Below are 21,065 nucleotides of genomic sequence, written 5' to 3' on the forward strand. Positions count from 1 at the left end.
AACCAGGGATCCGGGCTGGTGCCTCCTTGCTCCATGCCCACAAAGCTAGCCAGCACACATTTCAAACAGGTGGGCACCAACCAGGGATCCGGGCTGACGACCCCCGCTCCATGCCCATAAACTTAGCCAACACACGCACCAAACAGGTAACTGGGCACCACCCAGGGATCCAGGCTGGTGTCTCCCTGTTCCATGCCCACAAAGCTAGCAAACACACGTACCAAACAGGTAACCGGGCACCAACCAGGGATCTGGGCTGGTGCCTCCCTGCTCCATGCCCACAAAGCTAGCCAACACACATTTTAAACAGGTAACTGGGCACCAACCAGGGATCCAGGCTGGTGCCTCCCTGCTCGATGCCCACAAAGCTAGCCAACATATGTACCAAACAGGTAACCTGGCATCAAACAGGGATCCAGGCAGGTGTCTCCTTGCCCCATGCCCATGAAGCTAGCCAACATATGTACCAACCAGGCAACCGGGCACCAACCAGGGATCCAGGCTGGTGCCTCCCTGCTCCATACCCACAAAGCTAGCTAACACACGTACCAAGCAGGTAACTGGGCACCAACCAGGGATCCAGGCTGGTGCCTCCTTGCTCCATGCCCACAAAGCTAGCCAACACACATTCCAAACAGGTAACTGGGCATCAACCAGGGATTCAGGCTGGTGCCTCCCTGCTCCATACCCACAAAGCTAGCTAACACACGTACCAAACGGGTAACTGGGCACCAACCAGGGATCCGGGCTGGTGCCTCCCTGCTCCATGCCCAAAATGCTAGCCAACATATGTACCAAACAGGTAACTCGGCATCAACCAGCGATCCAGGCAGGTGTCTCCTTGCCCCATGCCCATGAATCGAGCCAACATATGTACCAAACAGGTAACTCGGCACCAACCGGGGATCCGGGCTCGTGCCACCCTGCTCCATACCCACAAACCTAGCCAACACACATTCCAAACAGGGAACTGGGCACCAACCTGGGATCCAGACTGGTGCCTCCCTGCTCCATGCCCACAAAGCTAGCCAACATATGTACCAAACAGGCAACCGGGCACCAACCAGGGATCCAGGCTGGTGCCTCCCTGCTCCATGCCCACAAAGCTAGCCAAAACACGTACTAAACAGGTAACTGGGCACCAACCAGGGATCCAGGCTGGTGCCTCCCTGCTCCATGCCCACAAAGCTAGCCAACACACATTCCAAACAGGTGGGCACCAACCAGGGATCTGGGCTGAAGACCCCCGCTCCATGCCCATGAACTTAGCCAAAACACGTACCAAACAGGTAACTGGGCATCAACCAGGGATTCAGGCTGGTGTCTCCCTGCTCCATACCCACAAAGCTAGCCAACACACGTTCAAAACAGTTAACTGGGGACCAACCAGGGATCTGGGCTGGTGCCTCCCTGCTCCATGCCCACAAAGCTAGCCAAAACACATTTTAAACAGGTAACTGGGCACCAACCAGGGATCCAGGCTGGTGCCTCCCTGCTCCATGCCCACAAAGCTAGCCAACATATGTACCAAACAGGCAACCGGGCACCAACCAGGGATCCAGGCTGGTGCCTCCCTGCTCCATGCCCACAAAGCTAGCCAAAACACGTACCAAGCAGGTAACTGGGCACCAACCAGGGATCCGGGCTGGTGCCTCCTTGCTCCATGCCCACAAAGCTAGCCAACACACGTACCAAGCAGGTAACTGGGCACCAACCAGGGATCCGGGCTGGTGCTTCCCTGCTTCATGCCCACGAAGCTAGCCAACACACGTACCAAACAGGTAACCGGGCACCAACCAGGAATCCAGGCTGGTGCCTCCCTGCTCCATGCCCACAAAGCTAGCCAACACACATTCCAAACAGGTAACTGGGCATCAACCAGGGATCCGGGCTGGTGCCTACCTGTTCCATGCCCACAAAGCTAGCCAACACACGTACCAAACAGGTAACCGGGCACCAACCAGGAATCCAGGCTGGTGCCTCCCTGCTCCATGCCCACAAAGCTAGCCAACACACATTCCAAACTGGTAACTGGGCATCAACCAGGGATTCAGTCTGGTGCCTCCCTGCTCCATACCCACAAAGCTAGCTAACACACGTACCAAACGGGTAACTGGGCACCAACCAGGGATCCGGGCTGGTGCCTCCCTGCTCCATGCCCAAAATGCTAGCCAATATATGTACCAAACAGGTAACTCGGCATCAACCAGCGATCCAGGCAGGTGTCTCCTTGCCCCATGCCCATGAATCGAGCCAACATATGTACCAAACCGGTAACTCGGCACCAACCGGGGATCCGGGCTCGTGCCACCCTGCTCCATACCCACAAACCTAGCCAACACACATTCCAAACAGGGAACTGGGCACCAACCTGGGATCCAGACTGGTGCCTCCCTGCTCCATGCCCACAAAGCTAGCCAACATATGTACCAAACAGGCAACCGGGCACCAACCAGGGATCCAGGCTGGTGCCTCCCTGCTCCATGCCCACAAAGCTAGCCAAAACACGTACTAAACAGGTAACTGGGCACCAACCAGGGATCCAGGCTGGTGCCTCCCTGCTCCATGCCCACAAAGCTAGCCAAAACACGTACTAAACAGGTAACTGGGCACCAACCAGGCATCCGGGCTGGTGCCTCCCTGCTCCATGCCCACAAAGCTAGCCAAAACACGTCCTAAACAGGTAACTGGGCACCAACCAGGGATCCGGGCTGGTGCCTCCTTGCTCCATGCCCACAAAGCTAGCCAACACACGTACCAAACAGGTATCTGGGCACCAACCAGGGATTCAGGCTGGTGCCTCCCTGCTCCATACCCACAAAGCTAGCTAACACACGTACCACACAGGTAACTGGGCACCAACCAGGGATCCGGGCTGGTGTCTCCTTGCCCCATGCCCATGAAGCTAGCCAACATATATACCAAACAGGTAACCGGGCACCAACCAGGGATCCAGGCTGGTGCCACCCTCCTCTATGCCCACAAAGCTAGCCAGCACACATTCCAAACAGGTAACTGGGCACCAACCAGGGATCCGGGCTGGTGCCTCCTTACTCCATGCCCACAAAGCTAGCCAGCACACATTTCAAACAGGTGGGCACCAACCAGGGGTCGGGCTGATGCCCCCCTCCACCATGCCCACAAAGCTAGCCAACATATGTACCAAACAGGTAACTGGGCTCCAACCAGGGATCCGGGCTGGTGACTCCCTGCTTCATGCCCACAAACCTAGCCAACACACATTTCAAACAAGTGGGCACCAACCAGGGATCCGGGCTGAAGACCCCCGCTCCATGCCCATGAACTTAGCCAACACACGTACCAAACAGGTAACTGGGCACCACCCAGGGATCCAGGCTGGTGTCTCCCTGTTCCATGCCCACAAAGCTAGCCAACACACGTACCAAACAGGTAACCGGGCACCAACCAGGGATCCAGGCTGTTGCCTCCCTGTTCCATACCCACAAAGCTAGCCAACACACGTACCAAACCGATAACTTAGCATCAACCAGGAAATCAGGCTGGTGCCTCGCTGCTCCATACCCACAAAGCTAGCCAACACACGTACCATTTAGGTAACTGGGGACCAATCAGGGATCCGGGCTGGTGCCTCTCTGCTCCATGCCCACAAAGCTAGCCAACACACATTCCAAACAGGTAACTGGGGATCAACCAGGGATCCGGGCTGGTGCCTCCTTGCTCCATGCCCACAAAGCTAGCCAACACATATTTCAAACAGGTGGGCACCAACCAGGGATCCAGGCTGGTGCCTCCCTGCTCCATGCCCACAATGCTAGCCAACATATGTACCAAACAGGTAACTGGGCACCAACCAGGGATCCAGGCTGGTGCCTCCCTGCTCCATGCCCACAAAGCTAGCCAACACACATACCAAACAGGTGGGCACCAACCAGGGTTGCGGGCTGAAGACCCCCACTCCATGCCCATGAAGTTAGCCAACACACGTACCAAACAGGTAACCGGGCACCAACCAGGGATCCGGGCTGGTGCCTCCTTGTTCCATGCCCACAAAGCTAGCTAACCTATGTACCAAACAGGTAATTGGCCACCAACCAGGGATCGGACTGGTGTCTCCCTTCTCTATGCCTGCAAAGCTAGCCAACACACGTACCAAACAGGTAACTTGGCACCAACCAGGGATCCGGGCTGGTGCCTCCCTGCTCCATGCCCACAAAGCTAGCCAACACACATTCCAAACAACTGGGCACCAACCAGGGATCCAGGCTGGTGCCTCCCTGCTCCATGCCCATGATGCTAGCAGAGAGCAGAAATGTACCAGCCTGGATCCCTGGTTGGTGCCCAGTTACCTTTTTGGTACGTGTGTTGGCCATACTGTCAGTCGGGCTATGGACTACTGAAGCGGATGAGGGTCTTTTGCCTGTCGGTCAGCAATCTCTGTTTGAACACAGAGTAGAGGTGAGCTGCCTTGAGCCGCTGCAGGCCATGTGCCCTAGGTAAATCCACAATGTCCTGAAGGTGGGAATTCCAGTAACACTGGAGGGATGGCGATATATTTCCAAGTCAGGACGGTGAGTGGTTTGGAGGGGAACCCGCAGTGAGTGGTGTTCCCCTGTATCTTCTGCCCTTGTTCTTCTAGATGGAAGTAGTTGTGGGTTTGGAAGAAACTGTTTGAGCATCTTTGGTGAATTTCTGCAGTGCATCTTGTAGATGGTACACACTGCTGCTACTGAGTGTCGGTGGTGGAGGGAGTGGGATGTTTGTGGATGTGGTGCCAATCAAGCGGGAGCTGCTTTGTCCTGGATGGTGTCAAGCTTCTGGAGTGTTGTTGGAGCTGCCCCCATCCAGGCAAGTGGGGAGTATTCCATCACACTTCTGATGTGTGCCTCGTAGATGGTGGACAGGCTTTGGGGAATCTGAAGGTGAGTTACTTGCTGTAGAATACAAAGCTATAACTCAGTTGTTTTACCTAATTATTGATGTGGCTGGGCCAGTTCAGGTTCTGGTGAACCCCTGCGATGTTGAGGGTGGAAACTTGGATGTCGGTAATGCCGTCGAATGCCAACGGAGGTTGTTAGGTTCTCTGTCATTGCTGGACATTTGTATGGCATGAATCTTACTTGCCACGTTGCCTAGGTCGGGCAAAATGTGGGCATGGATTTTTTTCATTCGATGAGTGATTGTGAATGGGGCTAATTTGGGGGAAAATTCTCAATGGAGGGAAGGTCATTATAGAGTCACAGAGTCATACAGCACAGAAACAGACTCTTCGGTCCCTTCAGTCCACACGGAACATAATTCCAATCTAAACCAGACCCACCTGCCTGCGCTTGGCTCATATCCCTCCAAACCTTTCTTATTCATGGATTTAGCTAAATGCCTTTTAAACCTTGTAATTGTACCCACATCCACCACTTCCTCTGGAAATTCATTTTCATTAACCATTTTCTGTGTTAAAAACAATGTCCCTCGTGTCTTTTTTAAATCTTCCCCCTCTCACCTTCAAAATATGCCCCCTAGCCTTATAATCCCCCACCCTAGAGAAATGGCCCCTGTCATTCACCTTATCCATGCCCCTCTGGGTTTTATTAACCACTATAAAGGTCACTCCCAACCTCGTAAGTTCCAGTGAAAAAAGTCCCAGCCTCTCCTTAAACTCAATTTCTAATTCCCAGCAACATCCTTGTAAATCTCTCTGAACTCTCTCCAGTTTAATAATGATGTCCTTCCTATAACAGGGAGACCAGAACTGGACACAGTATTCCAGAAGAGGCCTCACCAATGTCCTGTACAACCTCAACATAACGTCCCAACTCCTACACTCAGAGGCATTGCCAATATGGCTCGGGCATTTGGGAGACAAAGGTTACACATGAGCCATAGTCAATTGGGCAAAATCTCGGTATATTTATAGAGCCCTAATCCAGGGCTTCAGAACTGCAAAGGAAAAGGGGATAATGTTATCGAGAAAATTGGTGATAAAAATGCATACGAGGAGCTCTCTGGTAAACATGGTATGAAGGGTTAAAACTCATCAAGAAAAAGCCCAGTCGATTTCTCTCCTTGAGATCATGTCAATTTCAACAGTGTAACAGGAAAATGAAAGTAAAGTGCTCTGTTGATAATAAGTATCACCCCTATTAGCCCTTATGTAACAGAGCAGATTTCAGATAAATCCTTCTGACTGAGCAGCTAAATGATCCATTTTACACAAACTGCATTGAAATAATTGAACTCGGGCAGTCGTTCAGAGCATTGCTGTTAAGCAAATGTGAATCAAAAGGTTTAGAGTCATAGTCGTAGACTCATAGAGTCCTACACAATGGAGACAGGCCCTTTGGCCCAAACTGGTCCATGCCGACCAAAATGTCCATCCACACTAACCCCATTCCCCTGCACTTGGCCCATATCCTTCTAAACCTTTCCTATCCATGTATTCATCCAAATGCCTTTTAAATGCTGTTAATGTACCTGCCTCAACCACTTCAGCTGGCAGCTTATTCCATACGCGTACCACCCTCTGTGTAAAAAGGTTGCCCCTCGTGTTCCCATGTATTCTTTCCCCTCTTTCCTTAAACTGATGCCCTCTAGTCCTCGATTCCCTGTCCCAGGGAAAAAGGTTAAGCGCATTCACCCTCTCCATGCCTCTCATGATCTCAAACACTTCTATAAGATCCACACTCAGCATCCTACAATCTAAAGAGAAAGTTCTAGCTCTCTAGCTTCTCAACCTCTCCCTATAACTCAGTCCCTTGAGTCCTGGCAGCATCCTTGTAAATTTCTTCTGCACTCTTTCCAGTTTAATAACACCCATCCTACAGTAAAGTGACCAAAGCTAAACACAATACTCCAAGTGTGGCCTCACCAACATCCTGTACAACTGCAACATAACTTCCCAACTTCTATACTCAACACCCTGACTGGTGAAGGCCAGTGTGCCAAAAGCTGCCATCACTGCCCTGTCTACCTGTGACTCTACTTTCAGAGAACCGTGCACCTCATCACCAAGGTACCTCTGCTCCACTGCACTCCTTCAGGCATTTACATTCATATGACACCCCCCCCCCCCGCCCCCCGCCATTCCCAGCTTCAATGAAGCTCTTGTGAAGTGTCAGTCTCCGTTGTCATGTGAGCAATGCAGCAGCCAATTTGGTCACCGCAAGCTCCCCTAGCAACAATGTGGTGACTAATCTCTTCCAGTTGGTTCAGTTATAAAGCCTTGCAGAGTGGTGGGGAGAGCGAGCCTAGTTGTTCAAGATGGCAGCACCGGCACAGTAGGCCCGAGCACTCAAAGCCAGCCATATCCTTTCTTTTTCCTCTCTCCTTTTTGTCTTTTTTTACTTCCTTGTCCTAATGTCACAGTGAGGCTGGAATGGAGCCGGTGGTGACTGGATTGGGGGGTCCCCTGGCTTTGTAGGCCCAAGGTGTGAACTCCTGGAATAGGTGGCGAGGCGTTGGCTGCGGAGACAAAGGAGCAGGGATTCCTGGCAGAGGCAGGCTCAGAGCATGGACCTTGCAGAAGTCCTGGAGCTGCATTTGGGACCCCAGCCAATTAAGATGAACTCTATCTAAGTACTTTCTTCTTTTCCTTTTGTACTTCAAGATGGAACTACATTGTGGCGACCGAGCACTTTTCACTGTATCTCCCAAGATATATGTGACAAAAAAGAAATCATTCACTCCAAGTCTTTTGGGTGCAGAAAAAGACCATTGAGCCTAATTACCCCACTGTGCGCCTGTAGACCATGATGTTTATTTTCATCAGGAACTCCTCCAATTCCCTGCAGTCCAGGGCAAAGAAGCATTTGGGAGCCTGTTAAATTGAAAGTTTTAAATTGAGATAAAGGGGCCAAACTCTCTGTAATGGATAATGGAAACAGTTTGAAATTTTGTGTGTTGTGAAATTCTTGGAATTATTTTAAAAATATTTTTTGTATAATACACTTCTGCTCTGTTGTTAAACAAATAGCTGAGGTTGGAGAAACTGGTTGATGCACTTTTCTCTGGAACATGTTTACCGTATCTGTTATAAATCCAACTATATAAACATTTTTCCATTAACAGCACAGGGGGCAGCAGACAACTGCTTTCTGACATGTCACTGGATTTAATCACTGTTTCGAAGAACTATCTAACCTTAAAAGAAGCAAATCTTCACAGAAATAATTGTACCCACCTGCATCTATTCTGAAATCAGAATTCCAAAAATGATGTTAATGTATAAATTATATAGCGTGCATTATAACATACTCATTCAGTTATTTATTAAATTTTTAAACATTAGTTCAAACCCTTTCTGTGAAGTATCACTTACAAGAATGAACCTTTCAACTTTCTGTTTCTTTGTTTATTGGCACCAGTGAACTTTGCCAATTTTTGATCCTTGCAATCAGAGATGGTTCTTGCTCTATGACCTGCAGCCCTGGCCTAAAAGCATTAGGTGCTGAGATTCCACGCTCAGGGACAAGATCAAACATGGTCAGACCTCTGCCAGGAATCCCTGCACCTTCATTTAGTTTCAAAGAACACAGACTTGGCTTTTTCTCAAAACACTTTCTGGATTATTTGCCATCATTAATGCCAAAGTCTCTCTTCTCTCAGCTGCAACTGAAGCCCTCGTCCATGTTTTAGCCTCCTTTAGACTTAGAGTCATGGAGTGACAAAGTCATAGAGTCATAGAGCTGGATGTGAGTTTGCTCGCTGAGGTGGAAGGTTAGTTTTCAGACGTTTTCGTCACCATTCTAGGTAACATCATCGAAGCTTCGTCGGAGGCTCACTGATGATGTTACCTAGAATGGTGACGAAACGTCTGAAAACTAACCTTCCAGCTCAGCGAGCAAACTGACATCCAGAACCTCAACTTGAGCTACAAACCTTCTCAAAACTCGCTAGTCATAGAGCTATACAGCACGGAAACAGACCCTTTGGTCCAACTCCTCATTGCCGACCTGATATCCTAAATTAATCTAGCCCCATTTTCCAGCATTTAGCTATTCACCCTATTGATGCCCCTCATGATTTTATAAACTTCTGTAAAGTCACCCCTCAGCCTCCGACGCTCCAGGGAAAATAGCCCCAGTCAATTCACCCTCTCCCTGTAGCTCAACCTCTCCAACCCCAGCAACATCCTTGTAAATCTTTTCTGAACCCTTTCAAGTTTCACAACATCCTTCCTGTAGCAGGGAGACCAGAATTGAACACAGTATTCCAAAAGTAGCCCTGACCAGTGTCCTGTAAAGCCACAACATGACCCTCCCAACTCTGATACTCAATGCACTGACCAATAAAGGCAAGCGTACCAAACACCTTCCTCACTGCCCTGTCTACCTGAGACTCCACTTTCAAGGAAATATGAACCTGCACTCTAAGGTCTCTTTGTTCAGCAACACTGCCTAGGGCCTCACCACTAAGTGTATAAGTCCTGCACTGATTGGTCTTACCAACTTGATTATCCCATTATGCTTTTGGCTAGTCTCCCATCATGCATTCTCTGTAGTTTTGAACTCATCCAGGACTTTGATGCCTAGTGCTACCGTTCAGTTCAGCCCTCACCTCTGTGGTCACTGACCTATATTGGTTATCAGTCTGGCAACTTCATAATTCTAAAATTCTCTTTCTGATGTAGAGAAGTTGTTTCACCTCGTGGGAGAGTCTAGGACCAGAAGGTACAATCTCAGAATAAGGGCTTATCCATTTAAAACAGAGATGGGGAGGAGTTTCTTCTCTCAGAGGGGAGTGAATCTGTGGAATTCTTTACCGCAGAGGGCTGTCGAGGCTGGGTCATTCAGTATATCCAAGGCTGAGACAGTCAGGTTTTTAATCAGGAAGGGAATTGAGGGTTATGGAGAAAAAGCAGTAAAGTGGAGTTGAGGTTTATCAGATCAGCCATGATCTTATTGAATGGTGGAGTGAAATCGATGGGCTGAATGGTCTACGTCTGCACTTAGGTTTTATTGCGCAATACCAGGTCTAATGTATCAGAGATAATAGGAACTGCAAATGCTGGAGAATCCGCGATAACAAGGTGTAGAGCTGGATGAACACAGCAGGCCAAGCAGCATCAGAGGAGCAGGAAAGCTGACGTTTCGGACCTAGACCCTTCATCAGATTTTCTGAAGAAGGGTCTAGGTCCAAAATGGCAGCCTTCCTGCTCCTCTGATGCTGCTTGGCCTGCTGTGTTCATCCAGCTCTACACCTTGTTGCCAAGTCTAATGTAGCCTGCTCTCTGCTCAGCTGCAGACTGTGCTGTCCTAAGAAATTATCTTCTGTCATAATACCAATGTAATTTCACCTCCGGTGGCTCAGTGTCACACAATGCCCCTGTGAAACAGCTTGGGCCACTTTTACTCTTCTAAAGGCGCTATGCAAATGCAAGCAACCACTGTTGTGGGAAGCTAAAGGTCTGAGCTGCTGAAACTTGGCACAAGCAGTAGTCAGGGCAAAACCTGAGGTTTAAAATAAGAATTAGAATGAGAATTAGGATTAGGTTTTATTGTCACATGTACTCAAGTACAGGAGTGCAGTGAAAAGTGCACAATGTTACCACAATTGGTACCATCTTAGCTACAAAATACCTAGGTACACATCTTAGTTACTAATATAGATAAGGTTCAAAAATAAAGTTCTACTTTATAGTTCTTCACATTATAGTGTTCCTTACGGATGCAGGTAAGAAATCTCACCTATGCAGCAAAACACCAATGTGTGTTTGCATTATTGTGATGGACTGCGTTGTATTGTATGGGACTGATTGGTTCAAAGACGGAGCTTAAGTGTTCTATTTGGAAGTGTGACCATTTCCCTGTTCCCAATGAGGTGACCTTTCCCATTACTGGGCGGAAGGTGTGAGGGCTGAGATTGAAATTTTTCAAAGCCTGGATTCTGAGGCTACATTGAAGGGGATGTGGCTTTCTCCGAGATTCGTTCAATGCAAGACGAGGCCATTCAGTCCATCACATCTGTGCCAGGACTTTGACAGTATTACTCAGTTTGTGCCAGTCTGCTACTCACTCCCTGTAGCCGTGGAATTGTATAATATTACAGCAAGGAAAGAGGCCATTCAGTCCATCATGTCCATGCTGGTCATTGAGAACCTATCCACTCTAATCCCATGTCCAGTCCTTGGCCTGTAGACTTGCACATTGTTGTGTTTCGAGTGCTCATCTATACAGCTCTTAAAGTCATAATGGTTGCCACCTTTACCAACCTTTCGGGCAGTGAGTTTCAGATTGCCAGCACCAGGATTCCTCCTCAAAAGCCCTCCAAACCTCCTGCCCCTCACCTGAAATATAAGCCCCCTTATCATCAACCTCTTTACTAAGGGGCAATGTTTCTCTCTGTCTACCCTCAGAACTTTGTACATCTCAGTCAGGTTCCCCCCTCAGCGTTCTCTGCTCTCAGAAAAACAACCCCAGCCAATCAAGTCTCTTTATCGCAGGTGAATCAGTCCAGCCCAGGCAACATCCTGGTGAATCTCCTCTGCACCCCGTCCAGTACAGTTACATCCTTCCTGTAGTGTGGTGGCCAGAACTGCACACAGGACACCAGCTCTGGTATAACTAACATTATATACAGCCCCATCATAACCTCCCTGCTCTTGTATTCAATGCCTTTGCTAATAAAGGTGAGTGTTCCATATGCCTTCTTAACCACTTTATCCACCTGTCCTGCTGCCTTCAATAAGCTATGGGCATGAACTCCAAATCCCTTCTGATCCGCTCTTCTTCCTAAGGTCCTACCATTCAACCTATACTCCATAATCCTGTCAGTCCTCCCAAAATACATCAATTCTTACTTTTCAGGATTCAATTGCATTTGCCACTGATCAGCCCATCAGACCAGCTCGTCTATATCATCCCGTAATCCAAACCTTTGCTCCTTGCTATTTAGCACAGCTGTGATTTTCCTGCTGTCTGTAAACTTCCTGACCATGCTTCCTATATTCATGTCCAGATCGTCAATGTATACAACAAGCAGAAAGGGGTCCAGCACTGAACCCTGTAGCACACCACTGCGCGCAGGCTTCCAGTCACAAAAACAACCTTCAACCAACAGTCGCAATTTGCTTCCTTTTCAAAATTGTACCCAATTCCCTTTTGGAACAATCACAATTGAGTCAGTGCCCACTGCCCATTCAGTGCATTCTAAATCATAACTCACTCAGCTTGCATAAAAATGTTTTTTCATGTCCCCTCTACTTTTGCCAATTACCTTAAATCTGAATTGTCTGGTTACCAAACCTCAGCCACTCAAATCCTTCTGGTCTATCAAATCCTTTCATTAACTTCTATTCACACACAACAACAGTAGGCCAGAAGTTAGGAGTAACTCACCTCCAGACTCCCCAAAGCCTGTCCCACCATCTAGAAGCCACAAGTCAGGAGTGTGATGGAATACTCCCCACTTGCCTGGATGGGGGCAGCTCCAACAACACTCAAGAAGCTTGGCACCATCCAGGACAAAGCAGCTCCCGCTTGATTGGTACCACATCCACAAACATCCCACTCCCTCCACCACCGACACTCAGTAGCAGCAGTGTGTACCATCTACAAGATGCACTGCAGAAATTCACCAAAAATCCACAGACAGCACCTTCCAAACCCACAATCACTTCCATCTAGAAGGACAAGGGCAGCAGATACATGGGAACACCACCCCCTGCGAGATTCCCTCCAAGCCCCTCACCATCCTGACTTGGAAATATATCACTGTTCCTTCAGTGTCGCTGGGTCAAAATCCTGGAATTCCCTCCCTAAGGCCATTGTGGGTCTAAATACAGCACATGGACTGCAGTGGTTCAAGAAGGCAGCTCACCCCCACCTTCTCAAGGGGCAGCTAGGGATGGGCATTAAATGCTGGGCCAGCCAGAGATGCCCACAGGGATGAACTTTTAAAATAATGTTGCACATTCTGTGGTGACTCTGACTCTTCATGTTTACAATCTAGATAAAGATCCCAAAGGTTGGCCAGAAAAAAGAACAGAAATGTGAATTCCTGGGGCTATAAAACTATCCAGGACACTAAAGTACTTCTCGAGTGCTTGACCACGAAGTTAGCTTTTGGCTATAACTGGCAAACAGTGTTTTAACATTGATAAATGCAAAGTGCTCGAGCCAGCTGGTAATAACATTAACCTTGATTAAAAGATGAATTGTCATGGCTTGGAGGAAGGGAACAAGAGATGGATGAGGGTCATATTGGGCACTGAGCTTTAATAATGTCTGTCGCATGAGATGGTGACAAATAAGCCAATGTATTCGAGGTTGTTGTCCAAGGTTGTTGTATTAACTCTGCTAACAGACATCGCAAGTTGCATTCAGTTAAAGAATCCCAACAGTGTCCAAGTAGGTTATTCAGCACAGCAAGTCCACACTGGCATTCCAGCCAGACCTAACCCCCACCCTCTACTCTATCCCTGCTTTCCCCATTGGCTAACCCACTCTAACCTGCACATCCCTGAACAGTATGGGGACAATTTAGCTTGGCTAATCCACCCTAACCTGCACATCTTTGGACTGTGGGAGGAAACCAGAGCACTTGGAGGAAACCCACACATACACAGGGAGAATGTGCAAACTCCACACAGACAGTCTCCCGAGGCTGGAATCGAACCCGGGTCCCTGGTGCTGTGAGGCTGCAGTGCTAACCACTGAGCCACCGTGCCGCCCCACATCAGTCAATTTGGGTTAATTCATTCTGTCTCTAACTGGTGAAGCTGTCTAAGCACGATTATATGCAGTAACTGTCCAACCAATTTATTTTACACAGAATGAGATAACATGGGGTTGACCAGCTCTCTCGCCCTGCCCAGTCTTTGCAATATTTGTGCACCTATCTGCTCTGGAAACCAAGTCCCGCCCTAATAAAGCTTACTCGACCAGGCAGCTACTCTCCCATTAGGAGAGATGGCTGGGCAGGGGCTGGGGGTGAGGTGGGGGGTAGTCTAACCTGAGGATCACTATGCCTCAGGCGAGGGGAGAACTTGAGAAGGAAGGCCCTTCATCATAACTTCAGTCAGTGCAAGAATTGAGCCCACGCTATTGGAGACGCTCTCTATCACAAACCAACTGTCCAGACAAATGCAACTCCATCTCCCTCTGTGAATACTGCTTTTTGCAGTGACGTGGACATAGATATTGACCAGTGAAATTGCAAACAGTGCAGTGAACTGGATATGCATTAGGACTGTGGAGAAAATGTGACTGATTCAAAGGGTCTTCATGGGAGCTTGTTCATTTATTTCTTTATCTGTAGCTCTCAGTGCTGCATACAGTTCTGGTCACCCTGATAAAGGGAGAATATTATTAAACTGGAAAGGGTGCAAAAAACACGTACAAGGATTTTACTGAGACCAGAAGATAGCTATAGGGAGAGGCTGAATAGGCTGGGATTCTTTATCCCTGGAGCATCGCAGGCTGAGGGGTGACCTTACAGAGGTTTATAAAATCAAGGGGGGTCATGGAGAGGGTGAATAGCCAAGGTTTCTTTACTCCAGAGTAATGGAGCCCAAAACTAGAGGGGCATAGGTTTAAGGTGAGCGGGGAAAGATTTAAAAGGTGCCTGAGGGGTAACTTTTTCACACAAAGGGTGGTGTGTGTATGGAATGAGTTGCCGGAGGAAGTGGTGGAGGCTGGTACAATTACAGCATTTAAAAGGCATCTGGATGTCTACATGGATAGGAAGGGTTTAGAGGGTTATGCGCCAAATGCTGGCAAATGGGACTGGAAAAACTGGTCAGCCCAGACGATTTGGGCCAAAGAATCTCTTTCTGTGCTGTATGACTGCAGGACATGAGCTAGTTGGGCAATCTGTGTCTATGGCCCTTAGTCCACTGGTGCACCTCTGTCTAACTTCTCCAAATCTAACATGGCAGATTCATGGCAAGGTCATGGCTTTTTCCAAGGTTAAATATTATCCTCCATAAGCATTCAGTCCCCAATCTGTGGAAGTGAAGCCTTTTCAGTGAATTAGTCATGAATTAGTTGTTTAGTTGGAATGCTAAATGGAAGCTAAATTGTCACAACACTGCCACCCATTGGTTCGCAGGCTTAGTTGTTCCCTGGGATCTGTGGTGGAATGGCTATCGTTCAATCATCACATGTTTCTTTGGCCTGAGGTGTTTTTCAAGAACACTTGCTATCATATCGAAAGCAGACACAATGAGTTGCAGTGATATTTGCCAGCCTTCTGTCGTATGACAAAGTACAAACGTTGCCATCTTGCAGATGAGTCCTACATTTCTGTCATGAGCAGGTCAGCCTTGAAGCCCAAAATGCATCAATCCTGCTTGGCTACTGGTGCCCACCTCTGTTATTAGCATACTCAGTACCTCAGAGTTAGAGTTAACAAGGCAAAAGGGTATTGTGAGCTTTGGGTTTGAGTCCCAAACTCTCCCTCCTGTAGAAGGGTCTCTTGTGTCACAGTGTTAGTGTCCCTACCGCCTGAAGCCTGGGTTCAAGGCTCACATATCTATAATGGAATGTACAATGATGTCCAAGATGCCAATGCAGTAGCAGGGCTGTGTGTGGGCTCTTGCCCAGGGCACATCCACTCCCATCTGTCTTCTTTTGTTCCTTTCCTTTTGACCTCTACCCTTCTTCTTTCATTTTCTTTCTTTAGCTTATCTTTCCTCTGGCAGGTTAGTCGGCAGCAACGGTGCGGCAGTGAGAGCAGGCCTCGTGCAGACTGGGGGCACAGAGTTCGTCCTCCTGGTGTTCAGGACCAACTGCCACTAAGTTCTCCCATCAATCAGCAGCATCGGCAGACATCTTCAAGATGGCGGCACCAGCAAGGTGACATCTGCAACCGAAGCAGCACTCTTGACATGGTGGTGGCCTGGCCAGGCAGCGGAACTAGGGACCCTCCGGTTGTAGTGGGCCCAGAGAGGGGACTGCTGGCATTGCTGAGGCAGCTGCGGAGTCAGGGACTCCTGGTTCTGGGGCGAGTCTGTGTTGCATGGGACTCAATGGCATTGGCGAGATGCATCCATTGGCGAAGAGGTGGCATCTAAAAAGTGGCAACTCCAACGTTGGTGAGTCAGCTGCTGACGGCGGTGAGGTGGTGGTGGACTCTCTTTCTGTTAAGTCTCTTTACTCTTTTTATTCTTAACCCATTTTCAAAATTACGGTGGGCTGTGGCGACAGTTGAAGCTTTTCACTGTATTTCACTGTAAAATAACAAGTGACAATAAATAAATCATTTATTCACATACTCCAGAGATGTTTGCTAACATCCCTGATCAGCTTAATGAGAAAAATATCGGCTCCAGCTGAGGCACAGTGGTAACATCCCTCTGAGAAGGCCCAGGGCTGTGTCCCGCAGGTTGTCATAATATATCCAAGCAGCTCGATTAACATGTAGATACATCAGGAGGAAAGGTTCAAATCCTGCCATTGCCGATTGTCCAATCTGAATTTAATTTTTTTTTAAAAGCGCCTCGGTGCTTTCTAAATTGTGGGGTTAATTTTTGTTTTTGTGAAACACTGTTCAAATGTGTATAATGAAGAGTTGGGAAGGGCAGTTTATGGCATGCATTCCTTTTATTTACAGGATGTTGTTGGGTAAGCCAGCATTTTTTATCCATCCCTAATCGTACACAGAAGGCAGTTAAGTCTCAACCACATACAGGATGGAAACAGGCCCTTCAGCCCAACTTGTCCGTGCTGACCAGGTTTCTTAAATTCAGCTAGTCCCATTAGAGGGATCCAGAGCTCCTGAAGGGCATTAGTGAAAGAGATAGGGTTTTAAAATAGCAATTAGCAACAGCCTCATTATCACAATTAGATTCTTAAAATTCCAGATTTCTTCTTAATTCAAATTCCACCAGCAGGATTTGAACACAGGCTCCAAGAGAATTGTGTGGATTGCTGAGTTCATAGTCAAGTGATCATACTATTAAACTATGACTGGGAAGTGTGGGGAATGCATCTAAAAGCTGCTAACTTTGAATAAACAGCATGGAGGGTGGTGCAATGTCCCAGTGAGGAACAGAATGGTACTGGGAGTTCTGAGGAAGGGTCACCAGATCCGAAAAGTTAACACTGATCTTTTTCTTCAATCTTTGTCACATGTTATGCGACAACACCCCAGCGGAGACCTGCAAACGTTTGCAGTTTGGTGTTTGCTTTGCTTTATAACGCTCTGGGAAATGCATTGGGGCACTTGATTGCACTGAAAATGCTACTTAAATGTAAGCTATTGTCATGTGAGGCAGAGCTGGGGAACAAGCCAAAGTTAGATCAGTGGCTGCACTGGAAATCAGGAAATAGACCCCTCTGAGGTAGGGTTCAAGGAATCACCACCTCGAGACAGGAAGTCCACGCTGAGGCCATGGTAGGCCAAGGGACCACTGAAAGGCCACTGTGCTGGGCTGACAGACTGCCATGCCAGGCCGAGAGACTGCCAGGCCAGGGCAAGAGACCGCCATGCCAGGCCTAACACATTAGCTCCATCCCTTAACAATGTTGGCAATTTAGCAAACGCACAGCAACATACCAGTCTTGGTTTGGCAGACCCACTCCTTTCCATCCTTGCATTCTTCCGACAGCCCTATGTGGACCATGTTTAGCAGGGGTAAATTACTGCAGGTGCTGGAATTTGCATTGAGAACAAAACTTTTTTGTGCCGGAGCTGACATGCTGAGAACTCTGATAAAGAGCCATCTAGACTTGAAACGTTAGCTTATTCTATCTCTACATGGCTGCCTGACTCGCTGTGATTTCCAGTATTTTTTTGTTTTCAGTGGTCCATATGTAGGCGGAAACAAGTTGGAGAGGAGCAAGGCAACCACAGATGAGTGGGTCTTACTGTACCTCTGTCTGAGCTGGCAATAAGAAGCCTCAAACACAACAACAGTTCACTGGAGGTGCTTGTCATATACAAGGAACAGGACATAATTACTTTTTATCTAGTAGATGTTGTGTTCTGTCCCACAGCAGATATCCAATGTACATTTAAAAAGCCTGCCCATGAAGTTAGCACCATATTGTGGCATGTGACTTAATGATATAAAGGTCTCAGTTTCCATCTTACTAAGCCCAGTCCTCTTAGACCATTGCATGCTGAATGAAATGTGTGACAGTACATCAGATTTGCTTCACTTGAGCCCAGACATGCAGGTGCCTGTGAGTGTGATGTGTGTATATAAAGACCAATGGCTATAATAAAAGTACATCCGATTCTTCAGTATGATGTGAGATAATCATCAGTATATCTCATCACATTAGTTACCACAGGATATGATTGCACTAGAGAGGGTGCAGAAGAGGTTTACTAGGATGTTGCCTTGGCTGGAGTGAAGTAACTGTGAAGACAGACTCGATAGGCTGGGCTTGTTTGCCTCAGATGAGATTTACAAGGATGTTGCCAGGGTTGAAGGGTTTGAGCTACAGGGAGAGGCTAAATAGGGTGGGGCTTCTTTCCCTGGAGTGTCGGAGGCTCAGGAGTGACCTTATACAGATTTATAAAATCATGAGGGTCATGGATAGGGTGAATAGCCAAGGCATTTGATCCCCAGGGTGAAGGAGTCCAAAACTAGAGGGGCATAGGTTTAAGGTGAGAGGGGAAAGATTTAAAACGGATCTGAGGGGTAACTTTTTCACACAGAGGGTCGTGCGTGTATGGAATGAGCTGCCAGAGGAAGTGGTGGAGGCTGGTACAGTTACAGCATTTAAAAGGCATCTGGATGGGGACATGATTAGGAAGGATTTAGAGGGATATAGGCCAGAAGTAGGCAAATGGGGCTAGATTGATTTAGAGATAATGGGAACTGCAGATGCTGGAGAATCCAAGATAATAAAATGTGAGGCTGGATGAACACAGCAGGCCGAGCAGCATCTCAGGAGCACAAAAGCTGAAGTTTCGGGCCTAGACCCTTCATCAGAGAGGGTCTCTGATGAAGGGTCTAGGCCCGAAACGTCAGCTTTTGTGCTCCTGAGATGCTGCTCGGCCTGCTGTGTTCATCCAGCCTCACATTTTATTATCCTAGATTGATTTAGGATAGCTGGTTGGCATGGGCGAGTTGGGCCGAAAGGTCTGTTTCTGTGCTGTATGACTCTGTGATATGTTTGAGGACCACAAAGTTTTGAGGGGCATAGGCAGACAGAATTCTTCTTCCCTTTAATAACCAGGCTAATGAGTAGGAGGTTGAGAGGGGGATTTGAGGAAACAGTTTTTCTCCCAGAGGGCAGTTGGAATTTAGGATTCACTGTCAGAAAGGATAGTGGAGGCAGGAATCCTCATAACACTTTAGAACAATTTAGGTGATCACTCAAAATGCCATTTTCTGAATCGTGACTGTCACTCCTGTGGTAAACAACTTGGGTGTCTGACAGCTAGCATTCATTTGCTTTTTCATCTTAAATACAAGGCATCGCTTGTTTCATCACAGAAGACAATTGGTTTGACACCTTTCTTATGTCTGTCTTAACATGTTCACGACCCGAAATGTCAATCAAACTGTTGTCAATTTGGGTGTCCATTGGCAACTGGTAATTGCTGGACAGAATCTAATCTTGCTTTCTGACTGGGGTACGTAGATAAACGCTGTCCATCTTGTTGAAGAAGTACCAATCTATTTTGTCAGTAATTTCGATGAACATAGCATCGTCACAAAGATTGGTACTCCAAGGAATATCTGCATTGTTAAAGGTCCAAGCTTCAAAGAAATATTGCTTGCAAATTCTGGATTTACCCTTCCGGCCCCGGTGAAACTGATCTGCACTCTTTCGCTCAATTTCAACCTCAATCCGTGAAATGTATCCAATCATCAATGACTGACACTTTCTTTGTTTCATTAATTACACATGCAAAAATACCATGTGTGCTGTTGCAGAAAACAGCACTGCCCACCTCTGCCTGATGGCATTGGGTGAAAGGGCAACAAGAGTGTTGCAAAGGATCAAGACAGGTCCATCTGCAGAAGCGGGAGCTAGAGCCACACATCTCGTTCCAAACAGAGCTAGGTATATATTAGGAAGTGATGAATTTAGAAGAAAGGTCGATCAGGAGGTGAAATGAGACTGAGAGAAGTGGAAGTTGAAGATTTTGAGGGATAAGTACTCACTGCAGGTAAAGAAGGTCCAGGAGTGACAGGTCAAGAGAGTGTAGAGGGAGCTTTACTCTGTATCTAACCCCGTGCTGTCCCTGTCCCTGGGAGTGTTTGATGGGGCGACAGTGTAGAGGAAGCTTTACTCTGTATCTAACCCCATGCTGTCCCTGTCCTGGGAGTGTTTGATGGGGACAGTGTAGAGGGAGCTTTACTCTGTATCTAACCCCGTGCTGTCCCTGTCCTGGGAGTGTTGATGGGTACAGTGTAGAGGGAGCTTTACTCTGTATCTAACCCCGTGCTGTCCCTGTCCTGGGAGTGTTTGATGGGTACAGTGTAGAGGGAGCTTTACTCTGTATCTAACCCCGTGCTGTCCCTGTCCTGGGAGTGTTTGATGGGTACAGTGTAGAGGGAGCTTTACTCTGTATCTAACCCCGTGCTGTCCCTGTCCCTGGGAGTGTTTGATGGGGATAGTGTAGAGGGAGCTTTACTCTGTATCTAACCCCGTGCTGCCCCTGTCCTGGGAGTGTTTGATGGGTACAGTGTAGAGGGAGCTTTACTCTGCATCTAACCCCGTGCTGTCCCTGTCCCTGGGTGTGTTTGATGGGTACAGTGTAGAGGGAGCTTTACTCTGTATCTAACCCCGTGCTGCCCCTGTCCCTGGGAGTGTTTGATGGGTACAGTGTAGAGGGAGCTTTACTCTGTATCTAACCCCGTGCTGCCCCTGTCCCTGGGAGTGTTCGATGGGGGGGACAGTGTAGAGTGAGCTTTTACTCTGTATCTAACCCTGTGCTGTCCCTGTCCCTGGGAGTGTTTGATGTGCGGACAGTGTAGAGGGAGCTTTACTCTGCATCTAACCCCGTGCTGCCCCTGTCCCTGGGAGTGTTTGATGGGGATAGTGTAGAGGGAGCTTTACTCTGTATCTAACCCCATGCTGACCCTGTCCTGGGAGTGTTTGATGGGGATAGTGTAGAGGGAGCTTTACTCTGTATCTAACCCCATGCTGTCCCTGACTCTGGGAGTGTTTGATGGGTACTGTGTA

Source organism: Stegostoma tigrinum, chromosome X, assembly GCF_030684315.1.
Source record: "Stegostoma tigrinum isolate sSteTig4 chromosome X, sSteTig4.hap1, whole genome shotgun sequence".
Classification (NCBI taxonomy): domain Eukaryota; kingdom Metazoa; phylum Chordata; class Chondrichthyes; order Orectolobiformes; family Stegostomatidae; genus Stegostoma; species Stegostoma tigrinum.